Genomic DNA, 8387 nt, shown 5'->3' with positions numbered 1-8387 from the left:
AGTCATGACCTCAAAGGGAAGGTCCCATTCTGGCGGTTGTACAATTGGAGCGCTAACCAAAGCTCCCTTGATCGTGTGAAACGCTTCCAAGCAAGCAGAATCGAAATCAAACTTCACTTCCTTACACAACAGCTGGGTAAGTGGTCTTGCTATCTTGGAGAAATCCTTAATGAACCGTCTGTAGAAACCGACGTGGCCAAGGAAACTGCGGATCCCTTTTACCGAATTAGGCGGTTGTAAACTCATCATCACCTCAACCTTGGCTTTGTCAACCTCAATCCCCTTTTCAGAAATCTTGTGTCCCAGCACTATCCCATTTCTGACCATGAAGTGGCATTTCTCCCAATTCAGCACCAGATGTTTGTCTTCACACCGCTGCAACACCCTGCACAAATTAGACAAACAAACGGAAAAGGAGCTCCCATAGACGGAGAAATCGTCCATGAAAACTTCCATTATATCCTCAATCAGGTCAGTGAAAATGGACATCATGCATCGTTGGAAGGTCGCTGGTGCATTGCACAAGCCAAACGGCATTCTGCGGTAAGCAAAGGTGCCGTAAGGACATGTGAATGTGGTCTTCTCTTGATCGTCGGGATGGATTGGGATCTGAAAGAAACTTGAATAGCCATCTAAGAAACAGTAGTAAGGATGGTTAGCCAATCTCTCAAGCATTTGATCAATAAACGGCAAAGGAAAATGATCCTTACGGGTCGCAGCATTAAGTTTTCTATAGTCTATGCACATGCGATGTCCCGTAACTGTCCTAGCAGGAATCAACTCATCCTTATCATTCTTAACCACTGTAATTCCACCTTTCTTAGGGACTACATGAACTGGACTAATCCAGGAACTATCAGAAATAGCATAAATTAAACCCGCATCTAGAAGTTTCATTATCTCTTTCTTAACAACATCCTTTAGATTCGGGTTCAACCTCCTCTGATGTTCTACCGAAGTCATTGATTCATCTTCTAGATGTATCCTATGCATGCAAAGTTCTGGTGAGATTCCTGGGATGTCATCTAGTGAATACCCTAGAGCATTTCTATACTTCCTAAGTTCACAAAGGAGCAAAGCGGTCTCTACATTGTTTAGTTCAGAGTTCACTATCACGGGGTATGTAGAGTTAGGACCTAGGAACGCGTACCTTAGCCCGGCTGGAAGTGGTTTTAGCTCTACCTTTGGAGCTCTTAACTCGCTCCAAGGACCGTCCGCTGACTTCACCGGAGCATGTTCTCCGGAATCCGGAGCAGGTGCTCCCTCGGCGGATTCCTCCCCTGATTGGTCCTCATCGTCTAGGCTGGCGTAAGCTACCAGTTGCTGGAACCGTGTACCTGCATCCAAAATGCGTGTAAAACCATCAGCTTCCTCATTCAAGAATCCATACTTACCCTCTGCCTTTGTCAAGGCAACCTCCAACGGGTCGAGAGTGAGAACTTCATCGGTAACCTCATGTGCAACCTCTGAACCATCATCAACCACAAAAGTCTGACCATCTATCATAGGTTTCTTGAGCAGCTTATTCATCTCAAACCTTGCGATCATATCCCCCAGCTGGAGATCGATCGCTCCCCCTTGCACATCTATAATCGCACCAGCTGAGCATAAGAATGATCTACCCAAGATCAGGGGGTCACGTGGTTCTTCTTCAAGTTCCAGAACCACAAAGTCTGCTGGTATAAGCGTGTCCCCTATCTGGACATGTAAATCCTCCAACACTTCTATGGGGCGCTTGGTGGATCTATCCGCGAATACTAACGAAATCCGTGTAGACTTGAACTTCGTGTATCCCAGCCTTTTAGCCACTGAATATGGCATAAGGTTCACACTGGAACCTAGATCACAGAGGGAGTTTGCAAAAATCGTTTTACTGATTCTCACGGATAAGACAAATCGCCCTGGATCATCTCTCTTCTTTAGCACTTTGTTTTGCAGCACAACACTGCACTCTCTGGAAACCATCATCACGTTCTCTTCCTCTGACACTCTCCCAGAAACTAACCCTTTCACATATCTCTTCAAAGCAGGTATCATCTGAACAGCATCAGCTAGGGTTAGTTTTACCGTCAATTCTCTCAACATCTCCTTGCACTTTGCATCCTCCAAATCCTTGCGAGATTTCTTAGGAGGAACAAGGTAAGGAACCCTAGGGGTGTACACGCGTGCAGGAGGTACCTTAGTAGGAACGATCTGATCGGGAGTCTGGAGCACGTGCTCGCTGGATGGGAGCACATGCTCGCCGGATGCTTTGGCTTCTTTTTGACTCAACGGTGGAGTCTCAGCAGCATGTTGAGGAAGGTATTCTTCAGCAATACCCTTGCCCTTGTCAAGCCTAGCGGATGGTGCTTCTCTAGGGGGTAACTTCTTTCCTCCCCTTAGCTCAATCGCATTGACATACTCGTTCCGCGGGTTTGCTTCCCCTTTTCCGGGCAGAGTCCCAGGAGTTCTTTTCACAGCTTCAGCAGTCTGTGCAACCTGAACATCAAGCTTCTTCACATGTGACATTACTGCCTCATACTTCCCATTAAGGTCATTGTACATGGTATCGACCTTAGCGTTGATTTCCACTGAAGCTTTTTGTTGATTCACCAAGAGTTGTTGCATCATGTTTTTCAGCTCATCCTGAGAGCTGCTAGCAGATGAAGGTCCCAACTGCTGGTTGGTGAAAGGCAGTGCTTGTTGAGCGCTTGTATATGCCTGCTGGTTCCCCCCTTGGAAGCGGTTTTGAGTGGGTACAAACTGTTTGCCTTGGAAGTTGTTTGAGAAGGTTTTCTGATAACCCATCTGATTCTGAGCTCCTTGCTGCGGATACACCTGATCCTGAGGGTTCTCCACGTTGGTGCTACTATAGGACAAATTCAGATGGCTTCTGTAGTTCGGGTTGAAACCCCTGTTCTGCACAAAACCTTGCCCACTCACATAATTAACCTCCATTGTTTCATCCTCTCCATCACAAATCTCCTGAGCGAGCGGCATGTCTCCGGTCTCATCGACAAAATAGACAGTTTTCTGGCTCCCCTTCAGAAGAAGGTTCACCTTGGCTGTCAACTCGTCAATCTTTTGCGTATCGACATTGTTGACCTTCACGGACCTGTCATACTCAGGAGCCTTGTTGCTGGAGCTTGCAGCTAGGTTCTCAATCAACTGATATGCTCCTTCCTTAGATTTTGTCATAAAATCTCCATTGCTGGCCGAGTTGAGAACGTTTCTGTAGTCCCAGTTAACTCCATCATAGAAAATGCCCAGGATCTGTTCATCACTGAATCCATGGTGTGGACACTCTCTACGGTACTCTTTGTACCTCTCCCAAGCCTCGCAGAAGGCTTCTCCAGTGTGCTGTTGGAACGATGAAATCTTGTTCTTCAGGGCAGCGGTCTTAGCCTTGGTGTAGAAATGGTCCAGAAACGCAGACCTACACTGTTCCCATGATGTCAGAGACCCAGGTGGCAATGACTTCAGCCAACGTGAAGCTCTATCCGCAAGAGAGAAGGGAAAGAGCTTGCACTTCAGAAAGCCTGTCGGTATCCCATTTGAACCAGTGGTGCTACATATCTCCTCAAAATTCTCGATGTGGTCCATCGGAATCTCAGCTGGGAGACCGTGAAATAGGTGCTGCTTCACTAGAGAGATCATTTGTGGCTTGATCTCAAAATCTTGGTTCGGGATGGTGGGAGGAACAATCGCCGCTCGGTTGGTGTAGGACACATGTAGGTTGTCCTTGTCCCCAATGGACGGTTGCGGCGGCGCGGCTCTTTCGTGTTGAGCACGGAGCAACTGCCCCAACTGTTGTCGAAGTTGCTGCAACTCGGCAGCCATATCCTCATTGTTTCTGTTGTCACCCATGTTGACGGATTGAAACTTTCTGTTCTTGCGGTTTGTTCTTTCTGCCAAAGAGAGCTCTGCGGCTGACAAAGCGACTAGTTCTTCGGTGTTGTTTCTTCTTGTAGATCTTCTTGACATGCACCTGAAACACACGCAAAGAAGAAGCAGAAAGACAAATCAGTAAGGTCTTAGTCTAGTAATTTCGCCGAAAACCAAAGGTAAAAATTTGGTCCCCGGCAACGGCGCCAAAAACTTGATACACAGTGTTTTAAATCCTATTTTCCTACTGCAAGTGCACAGCAAAGAAGTAGTACTTAGGGGTCGAATCCCACGAAGACCAAGTTTTACTCTATGGTTCTATTGGTTCAATTTCAAGCTAAGACAATTCAAAGTTGGGTTTGTTTGGTAACAGTAACGCGATTAAAACGGTATGAAAAGGCAATAAGCAAAACACTAGATCAGGGGTAATTCTCGGGAATTTCAGAGATAGCAACTAAACAACTATTCAGGGCATAGATTAAGTACTAGTCTAGAACTCAAACATAAATATAAACTGATCCACTGTCGTGGTATCAATAACTCTATCTGATCGATTCTGTGCGGAAACGCGGAGCACATGCTCAGACATCCGGAGCACATGCTCGGCGGTCCATAAACCCTAAACTGTCGTTTGAGCCCAGAATCGCAGACAAGCATTAAACAACAGGAATGATAAGTTCACAAATCACATACACATCAACTTTCGCAGGTCTAGGATAATTTGCCCACTAATGTCTTTTCTAGCAACCATTACACTTTTGATGAATAGATAAACCTAGAATCATAGATTGGGTGATCAAATCAACCTAAGCATTAAGTCTAACAATAGTGAAGACAATCGATTATACAAATCCCTATTTGTGTTCTGTTGCTAACCCATGAAACCCCTTTTGAAACCCCTAATCTAGCAAAGAAAACTACTCAGTCATAGAGAAATGAATCATAGCAAAAGATGAGAAATTCAATGACATAAAAATAAAAAGGGTTCAGAGAATGCTTCGCAAGGTAGCCGCTCTTCTTCCTCTCACAAAAACGTCGCTCAAAAACCAAAAGAAAAAGTATATTTTCTCTCCTAAAAACCCTAGGTTAAATAGCATACAAGTAGAGAAACATAAGGAAAGAATCCAAATTCAAATCTTCCTATTAAAAAGCGATCTCAGCCCTCTTTCTCTCACAAAGGATCGCCTAAAATAAGGGGAATTAGGCAGGGAATCGGCGCCTAGATGCTTGCCACGTGTCGTCATGAATCCGTAGAGTTGGGAGCATGTGCTCGGAAATCGGGAGCATGTGCTCTTGGGTCTAAAATCAGCTTTTCTGCTCAAATTCAACTCCTTTCTGCTCTGATTGCTCATGTTGTTCCAATCCTTGCTTTTAGCTTCCTAGCCTCGTATTATAACCTGAAAAAGACTCAAACAACTACAAAACTATCAAATAAACGGGGTCAAAGTGAGTCAAAACCGTAACATATCAGTTTCTCTGGTAGGCGGGTTTTCACGTGAACCAACATTCATCTCATATGCTTGTTTGTATCCAGAATAGCTCATTTTCCTCTAATTTCCTCCAAACTGTCCTAAAACCTGTAAAGACTCGATAAAGAACCAAAAAACTCCAAAACACACTTTGACTCAATAAAAAGTATAAAATAAGAGAGAAAACAAAGACTCAAAACCGATAAAAACTCCATATATAATTATTATTATTTTTTGCTATTTTAAACCATCCACAAACACTTGCTGCTTGTAGGAAGGTTCTTTTGAAATTCGACGATTCCAAACAGTACAAAACGGTTTGTATGATTGGTATCAACCGCAACATTTGCAAATGCAGTGCCTGCGGAAGATAGCGGGAGAACCAATCAACACTTTAGTAAGCCACATGTTTACTTATTGTCCATGAACCCAACTCGCTTAGTATATCCCTCGTCCATTCCCGGCCTGTTGGTCCACCCACATCCATTAGCCTGTTTGCTACGTTCGGGAGGTTTTAAAAACTTTTTACCAACCTTACAAATCACTATGTTATTTTTTCTTTTATCTTCTCCTAACTTGTATGATTCTAACAATCACATAATGTAAGTGTATGGTTCTAACAATCACATAATGTAAGCTAATAATTTGTATAGCATTGTTTCTACTATATGCCCACATATTGTAGCAGTTTAATTTTGTCACACTTTGTACCTAAATGATCATTTAATCTTTATCCTTTATATTTATCTCTTTCGCTCATTTCTTCAAGTTTTTCATTGGTGCTTGTTATTTTATCATAAGTAATTACTCTTTTTAGTGTATGATGGCCAATGCGCGAGGTAGAATTGATTCTTGATGTAGTAGTTTCATTTGAACTGCACACGTACGTATACGTAGCTACACTACATTTAGATTAAGTAATCAATACATATCTTAGGCATTTCACGTTTGTCAGAACAGTGTTTTCAAAATGCTTAGTTTGTACAAGCCTCGAAACAACCAGAGCCATGAACCGTATCATAGCCTATTAATTAGAAACTAAGAAACAAAAAGTTAAAAAAAAATTGAAGAGTTTATTTAATTTGTAATCGGAAATACAAATTTGACAAATCAAACGATGAATAAACCATATAGTACAAACAAGATCAAGGTCATGAACACATATATCAACAAGAAATTAAAATGATTTGTTCACTTTATTCAGATCACACCATAACACGTAAAAGCCAAGAACTTAGTAAATCCAGCGTAGTGCAATTTTTGATGTATATTGAAGTGCGATTGGTAGTAGCTAGTCTTGTTTAGGTCAAGACCGGGGGATTTAAGATGGCATAAGCAAGCAACTCTTGGTCACTGACGAATACGGACATGTCTTGCTCAGGTATGCTTATCCATGCTTCTACGCCATCACCTTCTTTTGAATCAATCAACACGACATACACAAAGTTGCCGTTATTCGTTCTTGACGGGCAACCCATCCAGACCGGGCAACCCAATCCAAAGTCAACCTTGTAGAAAGGCTTTCTGCACTAGCTAGACATTATGTAGATGTCTGTGTCCGGTACATTGTAGTCTCCTTCGTTCATCAAACTCAACAAGCTCTGACCAAGTGTATTGCTTTGGAGATTCTCTTCGATCATTTCGTTGAATCCTTCTTTGGCCTTCCTTAATCTGGCCACGATTTCGGGAATCTCCAACTCCCTATCCGCGTCTTTCTTGAGACCGAAACCTGTTTGTAGGTTGCCGATCGCGTTTTCTGACAAAAGAGTAGATGGAATCCTAGGCCGCAAGTCCATGGCCTGAGACATCATCGCTTGTCTTTGACTTACCGAGTTAGAGCGTGAGGATCTTGTGGCACATTTCCAGAGAAGTGACATGATAGCTTCAACACGTGTAGGTACAGGGACGCCTTCGCTAGCAGCCTTGTGCCTGAGTTCAGCAAGCTTGGAGGGTTCGAAGACGAATCTTTTGATTATACTTTTGATGTCAAGATTAGATCCCTCTGATGGGAACTGTTGAAACATTTTATGAGGAGGCGGAAAAATGGTAGTTTCAGCGAACTCAATAGTGTTTACGGCCTTATCGTTTGACTTCCCCTTGGCCGTGGTGGTAGCCCAATCATTAACAAATATCGCCAATGAGGTTGCATCACAGATTTTGTGAGAGACAGAGACAGAAACCGCCACTCCTGATCCAGACCCGAAGAAAGTGACCTTGACACTCAGCAACGGCCACTCCCCTGGAGAATCTCCTGGGGCTAACTTTGGGAGGAATCCGTCAAGAGAGTCAGTGTTTAGGTTTCTCAGGAAATGAGGGAGAAGGAGATCGCTGTATGCTTCGCTAAACACGGCTCCTTCGTCGTTACAACTGATGGAAACACCTTCTATTCGTCCAGCCAGTGGATAGAAGCGTGACAGAGTCTCGGCCAGAGAGCTTTTCAGTTTTCCCGAGAAAGTCTCCGGGACGTAATCGCCAGCTTTGTAGAAGAAGACTGTCGACACATAGACTGGGGGACAATGGAAATCAAGGATGGAGAGTTGAAGGCGATCACGAGGTGATGGTGAAGCAGGCTTAATCACTTCTCTCCCCGTCACCTCTAGCTTCGCTTCCATTGTATTCTCTTTAAGACCTTAAAATATGTAGTGGATTATGCTTTGTAGAGGTAGTTTTTTTTTTTGGTGAATGCTTTGTAGAGGTAGTTGAATGTAAGAAACTATGATGTATCAAAGATATCCTTATAAACTGTAAGATGTTTAATTTTCAACGATATGATTTAAATTTTGGCCATCACAAAATTTTTATGAAAAGGAATTCTTTATGGGTTAATAAAAATATTCATGGTTAAAACATCTTTGTCTATCCGGGGATTTTATTAAAATAATAATATTATAAAAAATTATTTTATTTTATATTTTATTATATAAAGTATGGTTTGAAAAGTTACTAATTCATCATCGTGACACGTATCAATTTTAAAAGTTATTAACTCATAAGATCGTGTTAAGTGTCAATTTTATACAAATTTTTAATTTTTAAAGAAGTAATCTTTTAAAT

The 8387-nt window shown here is 42.6% G+C and overlaps 1 non-coding gene and 1 pseudogene across 1 annotated transcript; one reads left to right on the top strand and one right to left on the bottom strand.

Moving 5' to 3' along the window:
- The first annotated feature begins 3265 nt into the window (after window positions 1–3265).
- LOC147936065 (small nucleolar RNA R71) lies at window positions 3266–3372 on the top strand. Its single transcript, XR_015569783.1, has one exon. It is a non-coding gene; the product is annotated as a small nucleolar RNA R71 (small nucleolar RNA).
- A 3137-nt stretch (window positions 3373–6509) lies between these two features.
- LOC104720359 (BAHD acyltransferase BIA1 pseudogene) lies at window positions 6510–8016 on the bottom strand (annotated as a pseudogene).
- Between the last annotated feature and the right edge of the window lie 371 nt (window positions 8017–8387).

The sequence above is a fragment of the Camelina sativa genome, chromosome 10, assembly GCF_030686135.1.
Source record: "Camelina sativa cultivar CO46 ecotype springtype chromosome 10, ASM3068613v1".
In the NCBI taxonomy this organism is placed as follows: domain Eukaryota; kingdom Viridiplantae; phylum Streptophyta; class Magnoliopsida; order Brassicales; family Brassicaceae; genus Camelina; species Camelina sativa.
This window is presented reverse-complemented; position numbering and strand designations above follow the sequence as displayed.